Raw genomic sequence first — 18,375 nt, forward strand, 5'->3', positions numbered from 1 at the left:
TAATTACACCACATTCATCAATGACTTCTTCAACAGAACGTAACAAATCTTCATGAGCAATAGAATAAAACAAATCTTTTACGTCAATAGAAAAGGCCTGGAGGCGTTCGTCATGGTGGACGTTCATAAAATTAATAACCTCATCCGAATTCCTGACAAGGGAAGGGTCACAGATAGGTAACATATCAAGCTTTGCTTGCAGAAACAACGCAACTAGTTTTTGCCAAGTGTCACGCTCACATATTATAACTCTGAATGGCACATCTACTTTATGTGTCTTTGCCATGAAAAACACTGTTAAACAATCGCGCGTTTCCTTCTCAATACTTCTGACTAATTTATCTAGCTTCAACCGCTTACAGAGCTTCTTAGCCTCAGTCCTTATTTTTGGAAGACACACATTACTGCGAATGTCAAAGACCGCAGAGATGGCTTCACCAGCCTTTTCATGGAACTGAACACAGGAGAATACGGCGAACCCGCCCTCTTTGTCCGCAGGCAAGACACACAACGAATTATCGACCAAATAGGAGCCAACACGCTTGATAGAAAGTTTTGAAACAGGCATCTTACATCGAGAGACGACGTCAACACCTGCTGACACGATGCGGCCTGCTTCCTCTTCTGGCACATCCTTTGAGATCTGTCTAACCAAGAACAACAATTCATGGTGCGATTGTTTTGTTTCGACCGCGAACTTCGGCCCTAAAGGGAGGGCCTTCTTGGCCGGTTCGGGTAGATGCACGCCCTCAGACGTGTGAACAGGATTTGTGGGTGCAGGATTCTTCGCAGGAAGACGCGTCCGGAGATACGCCAGCTCCCGCTGCCACAAGAATTCTGTAGTCCTGTTGACAAGCTTGAGGTATTCAAGAAGAACTTTGCTGGAAGTTCCAGCCTTGTTCCAGCAAAGTTCTTCTTGCAAAGTTCTTCTTGAATACCTCAAGCTTGTCGACAGGACTACTGAATTCATGTGGCAGCGGGAGCTGGCGTATCTCCGGACGCGTCTTCCTGCGAAGAATCCTGCACCCACAAATCCTGTTCACACGTCTGAGGGCGTGCATCTACCTTTATTTTATGGGAGGATTGTGCACAGTTGCAGAAAAGAGGCATCTGCATTGGTTCTTGCCTGGCTCCCCGACTGAGTGACCTGTTTTTAGCTCAGCTTTGTGTGAAGCTGTCGCAAAGGTTCAAGGGTACTATGGAGGTTAGAACTTTTAGATATGTAGATGATTTCCTGTTTTTTGTGAATTGTCCTACCGCGCGGCTAGTTACTGAGTTTAACGGTCTTATACCAGTAATCAAGGATTGCCTTGAGCCCTTAGAGGTGACGCACGAGCTTCCGCAGAATGGCACCATGAGGTTTCTGGACCTTTGCCTGTCGCTCGACTGTGATCATTCCTGTTGGTATTATGAACCTCGTGCAAGTAAACCCCTACTCCCCTACCACTCAGCACATTCGAAACTTGTTAAGAGGGCGATTACGAAGCTTTGCTTCAAGAGTGCCCTAACGAAGTCGTGTCACCATATTCAATTTATTCAATTTATTCAGTTTCTTTACAATGTAACATAATTAGTGATATGTATTACATTCGGAGGTCCCATAGTTCCGGGAACTGACGGCGGGTCCTCCTAATACTGAAACACATGTATGTTAAGTGTCAAATGCAGCATGAGAAAAAAAATGCATTGATAAAAAAAATTTACTGAAAAGCTAGGGAAAACACAAGACTGACAAATGAAAGCAAAAAGTTAATGAAAAAAATCAAAGGAAAAAAAAAACACTGCTATGGCGTATAAATCTATTATTATACAATAGTTAGTATAAGCTGAAGAAAAAAAAGTGCCAGAGAAAACCTTCATGATGCAGGCATCAAGAAATCATCGAAACGAAGTGGCTACAACAAAATCGAAAACAAAAGTAATACACAAAACAATGAATACAAGGCGATGTACAAATTGGCGCAACGAAACAAAAGCAAGGTGAATTCATCTTGAAACAACAACAAGTATTCAGAGGTAATGATAGCGAATCAAGCATGCACAATAATAAAAAAGAAAGGAGCAAATCATATTAAAATAAAAAAGAAAGAATGACAGATTAGTAAGCTATTGTAATTCGTCACATATTTGGTCGAGACAGTATTTCTTGTGAAAGTATTTAAAAATATTTATCGATGGGGATGATTTAATTTCATATGGTACGGAGTTCCAAAATGATATGCCTGAAAAGAGGGCAGTTAGTTTCCCATAATTTGTGCGAACGCGCGGAAGAAGTAGATTACCGTTTGAAGAGAACTTGATAATGTTAGTATTTATAAGCAGTTCATTTGAGTAAGCCGGGATGGAGGTGCTACATTGCGTAAGCTTAAAGATAAATTGAGATAGCTGATGTTTAAGTAGTTCTTTGGTCCAATTCAGTTTCGATCAGCAAAGAAAGATGCTGCTGGATGCCGGGTTTCCCCAGGCTTTGCTTGTCTCCGTAGCTGAATGTATCTTGAGGGACAGCAAAAACAAAAACCGAAATGTGGCGAGAACATTTGAGCAAGGGAATCGCACAAGGGTGTTACCTTACGTACACGCGGTTTGCCATAATCTGAAAAACATTGCTCAGCGGGCCAATGTGCGCGTGCTCTTTTCGGCGCCAAACAAGTTGGAAAGGCTGTGCAAGATTTCGACGAGGAATGCAAATGAAAATCGTGGGTGCAAAACTAATCACAAAAATAAGTTTGTTGATTGCGCTGATTGTGTGGTGTATTGCCTGCCGCTATCTTGCGGTCGCAGCTACGTCGGACAAACCAGTCGTTGCTTGAATGACCGGCTGCGTGAGCATAATTACAATGTTAGAAACGTGGCAGGTGGGTTCTTAGCAATACACTGTAAGAAGTGTGGTTGTGCGCTTTTGTTCGACACGTGCAGAGTTCTGTCTAGAAATGAAAATCAGCTTACACGTGAGATAATCGAAGCAGGAGAGATTGAAAAGTTGGGTGACAGGTGTGTTAGTATGCCTTCTATCGCGCTGACGAAAAAGGAATTTGATTTCCTTGGTGTCTGTTTGATGCTTACTAATGTTGCTGTTACTTCTGCGCAGCAGATGTGCTCATGGTTTTGCCTTATAAGTAGCGTCGAGATCACAAAAATGAACTGTCGAAAGTAGCGCTATGTGTGTGCGTGTGTGTGCCTTCATTGTGTGTTCGTTTTCAGTGCGCTTTTACCCTTCTTAAACATGGAATACCAACATGCCCACTTTACCACTTTGCTGTACGACGAAATGCCGAAGATCCTCCGCGGCCGCCGACGACGACAACGCGACGAGACACACAGAACACAACGCGAAGCAGACGAAGCCCTGACGACGAAACCTCGGTCCCTGAAGAAGACCTGTCGACCCGACGTCGCGATTTAACCGCAACGCAAGACGACGGATTAGCGACCTCGACGTACTATTCCGCGGCCACAACGTCACCGTTCTCGTCGACACTCGAACCGACTATTCCGTCGTCAGTGGACCATTCGCCACAAGATTGAAGAAAGTTAGGACCGCTTGGCAAGGCCCCGAAATCCGGACCGCTGGGGGCCATCTAATAAATCCAACTGGAGTTTGCAGCGCAAGAGTCACCATCAATAACCGGACGTATCCTGCGAGCTTTGTAATCTTACAGCATTGCTCCAGGGATGTGATACTTGGATGGACTTCCAAAGACACCACGGCACCGTCATCGATCTGAGGTCTCAGTCAATAACACTAACCTGAGAAAAAGCGCTGTCGCCCCACACGACGCCAGGAAACTCCGTGCTGAATGTGATAGAAGAGCACGTCACCATTCCGCATCTCTCCAGCATAATCATTTCCGTCGGCACCGAAGAACCCGCAGACCTTGAAGGTGTCATCGAGGGCGATCAGCACCTACTTCTGAACCGTCAGATTTGCGTCGCAAGAGGCATAGCCGAGCTGCGTGATGGCAAAGCAAAGGTACTGCTAACAAACTTCAGCCACGAATATAGGCACCTCAACACTGGTACGACGGTCGCCTACATCCACGAATTCGTGGACGCGAGCAATGCTTTCGCCCTCTTCGATGCTACTCATAGGCGTATCTACCGGGGGGGGGGGGGGGGGGGGGGGCAAGAGGGGCGCTAGTCCCCCCACTGAGAATTGTTGGGGGAGCTTTCGACAGTGGTTATTGTCGACTGCAGACTAGGAAACTAAGAAGTCAGGCAAAGTTTTACTTGAACGCAGCAATAACTTAATTTTGTAATAAAATTTGTCCTACAATTCTGCTGTGACGACTGTCGTCCGTGTGTCATGACCACGCACTGTAGGCTACCTGCGGTGCGGGCTGCCTATTTCACGCTTGTGCGTCTTGCGCTCGAGCATTGCAGAGGAGGCTATCACTCAGCAGGGGCTCTATAACATTATAGCAATCTGTCATGATTTTATTTTGTTCTGTCTGGCCTGAAATTTAAGTAATCCGCGACGCAAATACGGGTGGGAACGAGCAAACGTATTATAGCCCGATCAAACGCTCTCCTTTTTTCAGAAAATTGAGTTTCTTTCTTTGAAAACGAATAGCATCGCCACTGCTGCATATTCAAGCTGCTGTGAGTTGATGAGTGTGTAGAAGTGTACAGTATTTTAGTTGTGTCTAGCCAGGACAGCTAAAATATATTCCCACTTTAGTCTCCGATTAGCCTGCTATACTTGGCTTATCATAGGGTAGCCTGCAACGATCGTGGCGGCTTGTAACAAGGCAGCGGACTCGAGCACACGAGAAGCCCAGCTTTCAAGTTTGCCCCGTTACTTGATCTACCTCACCATGGATATGATCAGCGTCCACGGCTTTCTGGACTAAGAAGGCTGCCTACCTGCAAAGCATTGTGTCTGTTGCTAATAATGTTTATTTTTCTCTCTACCTCTTTGTCAACAACGATGAGCTCACAGAGAGTAGTAGACGCGCAAAAAGAGCTCAAGATCATTATACTACAACTGAAAGTATCTATTGTACACATAAATCCATCTCGCGCTGCTATAAGCGGCCGCTGCCAATGTGATTGGCGGGCAGCCTTATTAAAAAAAGGGGACCATGAGGCGATGCGAAGCAGCGTTTCGGCATGTCGAGCCCGCGTTTCAGAGGGGAAGGAGAGAGGGAAGAGGAGTGGGAATGGGAAGTGGGGAGGGAGAAAGCGGGAGAGGGGAGGAGAAGTGCGAAGTGGGAGAGGGGGGAAGTGAGAGAGAAGGTGTGTGGAGAGGGTTCGCGCATGCGCAGTAGGGGTGGTCACGCCGCACACCACCAATACGTTCAGAAAGAGACACTGTGTGGCTATTCCGAAAAAAATGAGTTGTTCAAAACAGCAATGCGCTGTTTATCGTGCACACTTCATTTTAACGCCGCGAGTTTTCGCAGACTTGTGAAGTCGCGTAACAAGAAGGCGATTTTATGGCAGATTGAAAATTTTTTATGAATAGCGAAGAACCAATGATAAATAATACGCCATATTGAAAATAGCTCATTATTATTATATTTTTCCACAGCCATGCATACGTGGTAATTACGCGGTGGATCACTTACGCGTCATTTGTTGCGTCGTTTTACGAGCAGCTGCTGTGAGCATGGCCCAGAAAATTTCGACGAATCATTAAGAGCTAACGACCTATAGGGAAGGAAAAAATGCGGAATAGTTTAACGTTATAATCGCCAACATTTTTTCAAGGAAAATTTGAGCATACACAGTTTACGTAGGCTATTTACTTGGAGGAACCGGAGGTGAGGAGCAAAGGGCCACTTCACCGCTTTTTCGTCCACCCTCACTCAAGCTGGGAAAAGTAGGAGGGCAAGGAACGACACCTAGTATAAAAATTGGTAGTCATTTATAATCTTATAACTATACACAACCAGCTCAATGTGGTTTGCTCAAGTAATAATCGACTGAACTTGGTATTCTTCTTAAGAAAGACTTTTTATTAGAGGGCTCTAACAGTAAAGAAATTGGCACTCGGCTTATCCTGAAGACTTCTGCGAAGTACCTTGCTTTGTCAGCCACATGTTTTGTTTAATAAGTGAGAATTTAAGGTACTAGAGTCAAAGGAGGTTCTTCATACTCATCGTATCTACAACGCCAAACTAAGACTGAGAAGTTTGCTCATGCAATGCTCAGATGATCAGGTTAATTTGGATGTACTTTTGGATATACGATAGCAAATATATGGACAGCATCGGCTGGTTTTTGCTGTCGCCGTCGTCATGCACGTCACTATCTATCTATAATATATATATATATATATATATATATATATATATATATATATATATATATATATATATATATATATATATATATATATAGATATATATATATATATATAATATATAAAAGCCACAAAGAAAAATAATTCAGAAATACGTTCTGACGCGCGGAATCGAACGGCCGACCTCTCGAAGCTCGCGGCGCTAGACGGCTAGCCCACGAAGAGTACCATCTTTCAGCATGCTAACGGCGAGCTATTTATATACACCATTTATTTCAGCGTGCTTTCTTACTCACCAACGAGATGGCGCGAAGTGCGCGCGCGGCACGCTTTAAAGGTCGTCGCCCCGCTCCTACGAACGCCGATGCTCTTCGCCCTACAGGGCGTGGTAGCCTTATCTCGAGATAAGCGCCTTCGTGCGCTTATCTCGAGAAAAGAAGGGGGGCGGTTGTATGTCTTGTGCTTTCCCCGCGTTGTCCGCGCTGAAGTCACAGAGCATACGAAGGTCACTTCGCTCGCTGCAGCGGCCGCGTTTGCGAAAGAAGCGCGCTGTTCAAACAGAAATAAGTAACAACTGCGACATTTAGTTCGCGCTCGTCCTGTGTGTGCCTGTTCGTTTCATTCGTCCTGCTTTATGTTTCAGCAGTGCTCTTCAAGTATCCAGCTGTGATGCATGATAGTTCGCGCTCGTCCTTTGTGCGTTCTTTTCGTGCGTCCTTTGGGCTCGAGTGACGCGCTGGCAATTTCGAGCTGCTTTCCGTTCTTCACGTTATATTCCAATTTGTTGCTATCGCACTCATTGCTTCGCCATTGCGGCGAAATTGTGACTTTTTTAAACTTCACGGTAATATTTCCAAAATGTTATTAAACACTGCTGTGTTGTCGCGGTATGGCGGCCCAGCCTGCGCAATCTGTTTCTGCAGCTTCTTCCTCGACTTAAAACAAACAGCTTTGAAAAGCAAGTCATCTGATCAGCTCTATGAATGTAAAGAATCCCGTGAAATCATATATATATATATATATATATATATATATATATATATATATATATATATATATATATATATATATATATATATACGGCGGACAGAGTGAGCGGCTCCAGCCCCCCCACTCGCGAACGAGTTGGTACGCCACTGATGCTACTGAACCGGCTTCGACGGATCGACGAACCCAACCCGATTTCGACGTCAACCCGAGCCTCCCGAAGCACAACCGAGACCAGCTAAGAGCCCTGCTCCTACAATTCAAGGACTGCTTCTCGTCGTCGTCAAGAATTCGACAGACCCCAGGCGCGAAACGTCGCACCATAACAGAAGAAAGTGCCCGACCAATCCGTCAAAGCCCGTACCGAGTTTCGACGCGAGAACGCGAGGCCATCAAGAAACAGGTCGACGAAATGCTACGCGACGACATCATCCACCCGTCGAAGAGTCCGTGGGCGTCACCTGCGGTGTTAGTGAGGAAGAATGATGGAACCCTACGATTTTGCGTCGACTATCGTCGCCTGAACAAGGTCACGAAGAAGGACGTGTACTCTCTCCCACGAATAGACGACGCCCTAGATCGACTCCACAACGCCAAGTACTTTTCGTCGATCGACCTCAAGACAGGCTACTGGCAAATCGAAGTAGATGAGAGAGACCGCGAAAAGACTGCCTTTATAACAGCAGACGGCCTGTTCGAGTTCAAGGTCATGCCCTTTGGTCTTTGCTCGGCACCCGCGAATTTCCAACGTGCCATGGATACAAGACTGGCTGGCTTGAAGTGGCGGAATTGCCTCGTGTACTTGGACGACGTCGTTGTGTTTGCCTCAAACTTCGACGAACACCTACGGCGGCTTGAAGCTGTACTTCAAGCAACAAAGAGCTCCGGACTCACCCTGAAGCCAGAAAAGTGTCGCTTTGCGTACGAGGAGCTCTTGTTCTTGGGATACGTGATAAGCAAGAACGGAGTGCGCCCTGACCCGCAGAAGACAGTCGCCATCGCTACATTCCCGCCGCCTGCCGACAAGAAGGCCGTGCGTCGATTTCTCGGCCTGTGCGCCTATTACAGGAGGTTCGTCAAAAACTTTGCCCACATCGCCGAGCCACTTACTAACGTTACCAGGGCCGACGTCGAGTTCAAGTGGGAAACGCCGCAGGAGGAAGCATTTCAAGAACTAAAACGACGCCTGCAGACGCCTCCGTTACTCGCGCATTTCGACGACTACGCCCAAACAGAAGTGCACACCGACGCAAGCAATGTAGGACTCGGCAGTGTTCTTGTGCAGAGGACTGACGGATTGGAAAGGGCAATCAGCTATGCTAGCCGGTCGCTATCAAAGGCGGAAGCCAACCATTCTGCGACAGAAAAGGAGTGCCTTGGCATAATCTGGGCTACATCAAAGTTTCGCCCCTACCTTTACGGCAGGCCCTTGAAAGTTGTGAGCGACCACCACGCCCTTTGTTGGCTAGCTAACTTGAAGGATCCTTCAGGTCGTCTGCCACGATGGAGCTTGAGACTTCAAGAATTCGACATTACCGTCGTTTAGAAGTCCGGAAGAAAACACTCTGACGCCGACTGCCTGTCTCGTGCCCCCGTGCGCTAGGAATATATCGCTATCATGATCATGAATATAGCGCATCATGAATATAGCGCATCATGATCGTGTCTTGTCAAACAAGCTTGACAACTGTGTAGTTTTTAAAGTTTGCCGTTTTGTTGACGATTATTTGGTACTTTTCAAATGCGAAAGACAAGATTTCCAGACCATTTCCTCTGACATTTTGACCGTTTTCCGGGATTGCTTGAAGCCGCTTGTTCTGACACATGAATTGCCCACTGATGACAGCTTCAAGTTTCTAGACTTGAAGCTTTCGATAGAATCCTCCCATGTTTGTTGGATGTATGAGCCAAGAAGCGGCAAGCCACTGTTGCCTTTCAGCTCGGCCCATTCCAAATTGGTCAAACGGAGCATCGCGAACCTTTGCCTTGCTAACGCCTTAAAAAAGTCCTGCCCCCACACTGTCAATCGCAGTTTCGCTCTACAAGTAGAGCGTTTGAAAGAAGCCGGATATCCGGCACACGTACTGGTTTCTGTGGCAGAAAACCTGGTGAATGTCGTGCAGCGCGGCGACAGGCATGAGAAGCGAAACAGTGTCGAAAAGAGCCGGCCTGTCGTACTACCGCATGTACACGATGTATCGCACAGGTTAAAAAAGATTGGCCAAGCCGCCAGCGTTCAGGTGGTTTTTTCTGCACCGGAAAAATTGCAGAGACTATGCAAGCAGGTCAACACACCTCGCGCATACTCTGCCCCGTGCACTGTAGCGCACAGGTGACGCTATGTCCCATGCGCAGTGCGAGTCGTCTACTCGATCCCACTGACGTGTGGCAAGGCTTAGGTCGGCCAAACCGGCAGGTGCGTAAACGACCGCCTGCGAGAGCACCGAAATAATGTACATAATGTGATACAAGGGCACCTTGGCATCCATTGCCGGGATTGCGGTTGCAATCCCCTCTTCGATCGATGCGCGATAAAGGCAAGGCACAGGGATCAGTTAACCCGCGAGATCATCGAAGCAGAAATAATTCACTCACTAGGTGAAAACTGCGTAAGCTCCCCATCAGTTTCATTATCACAGTTAGAACGTGAATACTTGGCCGGGCGTTAAGGCAATGGTGGATCCGTTCCACGTGCTTCGATTACAGTGGCTTTGATTAGGCTGTTTGTTTTTTTATCTTCCTTTTCCTCGCATATATTTTGCCACTTTGCAAAATAAAGTCAGTTGGAAGTCAGCGCTCTTTCTGTCTACTCTGTCCTTTTTTCCTATGTTCGCGCGCTGCAAAACCCTGCAATTACGAACACTAACCAACTAGCCCAGGTCTCTACACTTATAGGCTAGTCTGTTCATGTTCTTTCAGAAGCCACGGATGTGGCTATTTCGCGCAATGAAAACACAAGGGGAGGGTTAAGGGGAGCGCAACCCCTTAACCCTCCCCTTGTGTTTTCATTGCGCGAAATAGCCACGTCCGTGGCTTCTGAAAGACCGTGTGTGGGTTTGGACGCCGATACGCCGTCGGGGACTTAGCGAGAAGCTTCTTCGGCGATACTTTTGGTCGACGTATGTAACTGCGCGGTAGTAAACACGGACGACAAGAAGATACAAGGACAAGCGCAGACTATCAACTGAAGGTTTATTTTTCACAAACCACATATATATGAGCTACGGTATATAAGAGCTACGGTATCTGGCAAGTGGCGCACATGGTCCATGAATCTGCTTTTGTCAAACGTTCACGTTTTGTTGATTGTCAAGTGCTAAATCATCATTTTTTGTAGATTTTTGTGTTTTCTTTTTCTGTTTCAGTCATATATATGTGGTTTGTGAAAAATAAACCTTCAGTTGATAGTCTGCGCTTGTCCTTGTATCTTCTTGTCGTCCGTGTTTACTACCGCGCAGTTACATACGTCGATCATGAATCACCAACTCGCCCAATCGTCCACCTTGATTAGTTACATTTCTAGTTCTTCGGGCAGTGTTTCGTCCCTAACCCTTCATCCGTCTATACTCATCACCCTCGTCGCACTGGCTACCTGCCGTGCCCGTGCTTTCGCGTTCCACATTCGACAGAAGCAGCTGCCTTCAGACGTGAAAGGATTATTCGGTGGCGTCAACCCCTCCAGCAGCCATGGTCTCCGGATTTGTAAGATTCTCAGATCAGAGTGGAATAGACAGGCCCGCCTGTATAGAGAAGCCCTGCAACTTCAGCTTCAACAGGAGGCCAGTCCTAGTATCAAAAGACGAAGAATGAAGGAGTTCACAGCATGCATCGAGCATACCACAGACACTCTGTGGGCAGGTGAACTCAGGAGGCTACGCTCTGAAATCGCGGCGAAGCAGCGCTTCAAAGGTGTTGTGCACACGTGTGGTGACGTAGTTCTTCCAGACTTCGTGCGGCGGACGTTGAGCTTAGGCCCCAAGTATGCCGTAGACAAGAAGTACACCGCACCGGATCTTCTGGCCATAGTGAGACGTGTTTCAAGCCTTGCTCCACAAGAGGACTGTAACAGGTGCGTGTCTGAAGGAGTAGATGTGCTGCAGCAAGTTAAGCCGTCCGCAAGTAGTCTACCTTTAAGCAAGACAATTTCACATCTCCGAGACAACGAACTGTGCGTGGTGCCTTCGGACAAGGAGGGAGGCTTCGCGGTCCTCAACAAAGACTTGTACCTGAAGAAAGCTGTAAGTGCGGTCACATCCGTCTTCCAAAAGTGCAGTGGTATTGACCTGGTTAAAGTCAAATCTAAGGCGAAAAAACTGTGCACTCAGCTCAACCTGTCTGAAATAGCAAGAAAGGTAGAAAAAAGTGAGAAGTTGGCCCTAGAGATGTTTTTTTCGGCAAAGACACACAAAGTCGATGTGCCATTTCGTGTCATCGTTACAGAGAAGGGCTCTTGGCAAAACGCCTTAGGGTTGTTTTTGCAGAAAAAGTTGAAACTTTTAGAGATTAATGATCCCTTTCTAGTCAGGAATTCAAGGGAGGTCACTGAGTTCTTCAGAGAGTATTCTAACTACACTTTGAGTGCTTTTTCCATAGATATCAAAGATTTATATTATTCTCTCCCACGTGACGCTTTGTATTCATGCATAGAAGAGTGTGTTGATCTAATGGGCCACGTAACGTTCCAGAATGCAGCTGGTGTCAGTGTTAGCAGTTTTCTTGACCTGCTAGCTACCTATCTGACCTCTACCTATGTAGAATGGAACGGTGATGTTTATCAAAATAGTGGTGTTTCAATAGGATCTTCGATTGCACCGATTCTGAGCGATTTGTTGCTTGCGAAGTTCGACAGGAACTTGAAAGAGCGGCTGAGTTGTCAAGAAGTCGTGAGAATTTTCAGGTTCGTCGACGACTACCTGGTGGTTTTTAAGTGTGAATCTGCTAGAGTAATGGGGTTGTCCTCTGATGTCATTGAAGCTTTTAGTGACTGCTTGAGTCCACTCGTACTGACCCATGAACTCCCAGTGAACAACTCGATTCGCTTCCTAGACATGAGACTTTTGTTCAGCGTGAATCACACATGCTGGATGTATGAGCCTCGCGCTATGAAACCGCTTTTGCCTTTTAAATCAGCGCATAGCAAATTGGTTAAGAGAGGCATAGTGAACTCCTGCTTCACTAATGCCCTGGACAGATCATGTTTCCATATGATGGAAACAAGCTTCCAAAATCAAGTTGAGCGTCTGAAAGAAGCTGGCTACCCGGATTCGCTTCTCATTTCTGTGGCAGAAACAATAAAAAAGAAGAAAAAGCCCAGAAGTAGAGAGAGCACTAATGACAGAGACAAAAGCAAACGCGACAAGGTCGCGGTAATCCCTTACAAGCACCAGCTATCTCACAAGATGAAAAAGCTCGGTCAGCGCATGGGCGTAAAGGTCGTTTTTTCGGCACCTTACAAGCTCTCTCAGCTAGCAAAAATGACATGTGTAAACAATAGGCCCAAACAATCTTGCACTGTCAGGCATAAAACCCAGTTTGTCAGATGTGACACGAAGGTAGTTTATAGAATTCCGCTATCTTGTGGTGCGTGTTACATCGGGCAAACTGGGAGATGCCTAAATGAGCGCCTGCGCGAGCACGCACGCAATGTGCGCAATGGCAATGAGGGTTTTTTGGCTCAGCACGTCAGTAGGTGTGGCTGCCTTGCGCAGTTCGAAAGCACGGTCGTAATGTACAGGCACAAAGACGATCATACCCGTATGATCGTCGAAGCGGAAAAAATGGCACGGGAACCAGAAAACTGCGTCAGCAAACCGTCGTTAGCTCTTCTAGATAAAGAGCTACGGTATCTGGCAAGTGGCGCACATGGTCCATGAATCTGCTTTTGTCAAACGTTCACGTTTTGTTGATTGTCAAGTGCTAAATCATCATTTTTTGTAGATTTTTGTGTTTTCTTTTTCTGTTTCAGTCATATATATGTGGTTTGTGAAAAATAAACCTTCAGTTGATAGTCTGCGCTTGTCCTTGTATCTTCTTGTCGTCCGTGTTTACTACCGCGCAGTTACATACGTCGATCATGAATCACCAACTCGCCCAATCGTCCACCTTGATTAGATACTTTTGGGCCATAAAAGGTGCTTCGACGTCTCGGCGCTCTAGACTACGAGGTTATCCCGGACGGCATTACGAGCTCTCAAAGGCGCCGTGCACGATCTGAAGTCGTCCATGTCGTGCGCCTTATGCCGTTTTATACGGGTTAGCGAACCTTAGGACTGCACCTTTTGCTTTATTATTGTAATTTTGCTTGTACTTTTTGCTTGTTGTAATTTATTTGTGTATGCACTCGTTTTTCTATGTTCTGTCACAAGCATCGGGCCGATGCTTTTTCAGAGGGGGGCAATGCCACACCCGCTTCATGTTTTATTTTGATTTGTTCGTGTTTGACCAGCAAGGACGGTTAGCAACGCTCGGCGCTGACCATGCCGCAGTGTTCGGGAAGCTTCGCGATTGTAGTAGATCATTTTGTTATGATTGGCCGCAGGACGCGAACAGTCTAGATTATTCCGAAGCTTGCGCGACCACCAGTGATAAGACTGGAAAGTTGGATGCGTGGTGTATAAAAGACGGCGCGTCCCAGCCATGAGCAGTTGATCGACGGTCGACGCTCTGTTCGCCGCTATCACTGTATTGCTGTAGTTTTACTTTCAGTTTTTCGGCCACAAGTTCGGCCAAATAAACAGTTTCATCTCTGACGTGCTGACTGCTGCCTTCGATGACGTCACGACCACGTGACAATACAATTGGCTTAGATGCCAAAATGCCCCCAATAATGAATCGCGTTACTTATGGCATTGTTTACGCACACCGGAGGCCGAGTCGGTGGCGCAGGACAACTACGCCACAAAAATAGGCTGTTGTGATCTCATGACAGCTGTAAAACAACGCATGTTTGCAGACTGACAAATGCTACTTTAACCGAAATCTGCTGCCTGCAACCATACAAATAAGGATGTGAAAAATAGCTTGGTATATCCCGTCCGTAGTGTCGCGGACGACGGACGGAATGTGTGAATACGCGGCGCGTCGTCACATCGTGCGCCCTTTGTTGTGGAATACATAGACGAACTCCGTTTTGATCCGCTATAAATGGCCACGCCTCCTTTCTCCGGTTGGCATTAACTTTGCGACGTAACTTATTTTGACGCCAATTGACTCTCAGAGCCGCATGCCATAAGTAACGCGATTCATTAGAGGGGAATTTTGGCATCTAAGCCAAAGACATCGTTATATTTTTGCATCTATTGATTATCACCCTGATATTTATTAAACAATGTAAAGTACTAACAAAAGGAACTGAAAACCTTGTGCTACCAGTACACTACCTCTTATCTTTATCCAGTAAATACAGTCGCTTTGTATTGCCCCTATGCAAAATAATGCTATGGTCGGACTAAATTTCAAAAACTTTTTTTTTTCACTAAGACAAATATACTTGGATTAAACTTCCTGTCGACGAGGTTGTTATGATTCTCAATCGTATGTGGTTTGCTGCTTACTTTTTTCTTTGACCATCTTACGGTGCTACGGACGGCTCAACATAGGCCAATGTAGCGTTTTTTTCCAAGTTCAGGATTTTATTTTAGAGCCTGTGCACCGCACACAGGCAAAAAAAAAAAAAAACTTTAGGTGATAGTACGTGTTATAGAGAGTTCTATAAAAATAATTGATCTATTTTGTCTACAATTGTTTTTTTGTAAAAAATTGCCGAAAACACAATGCTAAGTAGCATTATATTATTATGGGACAGTTGCTTATAGTACTATAAGCAACTGTCCCATAATAATAGCGCGATGCTCTAAAAACACAAAAAAAGGAAGTTCGAATGAATGCGTGCAACGGCCCATTTATAGCGAATTTTCTTTCGTGCGTGGTTTCCCTCTATTTCGCGAAGTTCAAATGGCGCTCACGTGCCCGAAAAATTTTTGCCGCTGAAAATATTTTGGGAAAATATTAAAGATCTATATGTGCGTAGTTTTCTCAGATTTTTTTTAGAGAAACTGATTTTTGTCAAGCACCTCCATTGGGACATTTGGCGTGGAATGACCCTACTAACATTTAAAAAGAACAGCGTACGTCTCCCATTCTTTTTTCGCCTTTCTCTACGCGATGCTTCGCCGATTGCTAATGTTGTCCCTCAGTTGTACATCTGGTGCGCTCCCGTTCTCGTTATGTATTTCTTTTCAGTTCGATGCTTCGCCGATCCTAAGATTTTAGCAGCTATTGTAATTTTTAGTCTTTGTGTATTTGACGTTGCTTGACGCAACGAGGACAGTTGAGGGGCCGGTGCACGTGCAGGGCCGGCGTACGCCGTGGACACTGAGCGCACGGAGTCGTGTACCCAATGTTCGGAGCCGTCGCAAACTGAGAGTAGCGAGCACTCTAAAAAGATTTCGGGAGTAACTGCACAGTTAACCCCAAAAAGGGCGCTTTCCTCCCACAAGGGACGAACTGTGTGCAAAGGTTTGCACACGGCACGGCAACAAGGGCGCTTTCCTCCCTTGTGGAGAGGAAATCGCCCTTTTGCGGATTAACTGCAGAAATGTACGCACCGTTTTCGACGGTGAATCCTTTGTCCCATGTCGTAAAGAGAGGAACGAGTAAAGCGATCGAGGGGTTTGTCGGGCCCAAGAGTTGTTGGAGGGGGGGGGGGGGTAGGCAGCAAGAAGCAGCAACTATTTTCCGGAGAGGTGGGATAGAGACAACCCACGCGGGTATTTTGAAATATTTCTATTCACTAATTATTTTCGCATGTGAACCGAGCACATCGCCGACATATGATTGTATAAATATTTACTACACGTCTACGTATTGATATGTACGTTGTGGTTGAATCTGCGGATGTGAGGACACCGTAGCTCTCCCTCTACATGGTTACGCGGGCCTATTACACTTACACAGCATAATCACTGTAATTATGGAGTTAAACCAAATATCGGATACAACGACGGCATACACTTGTGGAAGCCTGCTGCATGACTTTAAAACTTCACCAGATTTTCATGAACCTCATGAAAAACGCTTAAGTGTAAGGAATCGGTAAAGGCTGGCGTGTAATATTTTGTTACCATGGGCATGGGTAGTGTTCTGCGGAGGGGGGGGGGGGGCAAGTTTTATCGCAGTGCACGCCCCCCCTATGTTGGTGGTCGAGTCCGAAAGAAAACAAGGTCCGGAATGGATGCAAAATATAAATGAAGTGATGACGTGCTTTTCACTGCGGCGTGCCACCGGTCCACGACTTTCCGGGCGTAAAGGTTCGAAGTAAACAGCCCTTGGAACAGTGGCGTAGGCAGAAATTTCTTTCGGGGGGTGGGGGGGGGGGTGCGCGCCCATGATCCCGCATGGGGTGCTGGAAGGTAAGTGTGGTCGAGTGTCATTTTGTGCTCTGTACCTCATGGGAGAAAAAAATTTCGGGGGGTGGACGCACGGGCCCGGTGTGCCAACCCCTGGCTACGCTACTGCCGTGGAATGGAACATCAAGGTTTCTCGGCCTCCCTTATCGTCAAAAAACTTGTGTGGCCATAACCCTGAGCAATAAACAATGACGTGACAGGCCTGAGAAAAGGTGTGGGGCAGAATTGGCGCCCTTTTATAGATAACTAGGGAAGGAGGGGGGGGGGCGGCGCCCACCCTTTTGTCTCTCCTGTGCGCACGGCTATGCATGTTACATCTTTCAGAACGCGCAACCACCCATTGGTACCTACATAACCCCGTAGCCGTTCACGCGCTGCCATAGCGTGCCGTGGTGCAGTGGTTAGCGTACGCGCTTGGTGATTCAGTGGTCGTGAGTTCGGATTCTGTGTGTTTGCTGCAAATGTTCTTAAACTTATTTCTGAATGTGATGTCTGTATATCGATTGTACTTCTAATCACAAGCCTGTATAAACATCAAAATCTCGATAAATGAACAAACAACTGAATTTTTTTGCGCAGAAAAGGTTGCTCCCTTGAAGAGTATTGGGAGGTAGCATCCGTTGGTCCCTTGAGGATGATCGGGAAGGAGCAACTGGTAAGGAGTAACCGCACGGGGGAGGAACATTTCGTACCTTCGTAGTTACCCCCTAAATGGCTGTGGCAGATCAGTTGCTCCCCTAAAGGAGCAACCTCGATACTCCTTAGAGTGAAGGAAATGTATGTACGCTGTACGTACAGTTGTCCGCGCATATCCAGGCTTTCCGCGGTTCGAAGTAGGGAGGCAGTGACGGGAACCGATGGAACTGGATGTACGCCCCAGATTTATCTATGCTTACATAGCTGTTTGTGCAGCTTACAGTGCAACATGTGTGCTTGGACTTGATTCCCCGAGGCATTTCGGCAACGCGAGATACAAGTGACGAGAGCACAGCGAAGCGCAACCGACATCCAGCTCTGGGCCCCGCTGGAAGCGCCTACGCCCTTTTCGGCACCCACATTCCATTAGCTTCGCGTTGCCACCGAAAGAGGCGCCACCAGTTCCAACTCGCCTCCGGCCCAGTGCCTATGCCGTCATCGTATGCTGTCATGTCAAGTCGTCGCTTGGCAACACGTAGGCAAAACCACGTATAACATAGCCATGTATAGCATATCGATGTATAGTATGCTTAGGGCTCCATGTTTTCGGAATCTCTTTTTCTTGAAATTCGGAAAGTGTTTTTCGGAATTTATTTTTTGGAGCAAGTTGGTTATCGGAGTTAAATTTCTCGTAAATCTCAAATACTCTGGAATTCGGTGTTTAATTTGGCATTATGAGTTGTTGGAATGTCTTCTCAGTAAACTGATTTCGAATAAAAAATGCGTTGCATTGTCGCTGATAATGCTGTTTTTCCATCCATTCATTTTTTCTTACTGCCTGTTAATTTATCCTATTAAGGCTGTTGATGTGCACTGCTGTATACTCGCCAAAGTGTACTTGTGGGAAGGGCAGAAGCTAATCGAGCTGCTTCTCAGCATTTTCCCCCAGCCTTCGTCATCGTCTTTAAGAAAAAGAGGACATTATTATTAATAATGTTATTATTATTATTATTATTATTATTGTTACTATTATTATTGTTATTATTACTATTATTATTACTATTATATTATTATTATTATTATTATTATTATTATTATTAT

Source organism: Rhipicephalus sanguineus, chromosome 2, assembly GCF_013339695.2.
Source record: "Rhipicephalus sanguineus isolate Rsan-2018 chromosome 2, BIME_Rsan_1.4, whole genome shotgun sequence".
Taxonomy (NCBI): domain Eukaryota; kingdom Metazoa; phylum Arthropoda; class Arachnida; order Ixodida; family Ixodidae; genus Rhipicephalus; species Rhipicephalus sanguineus.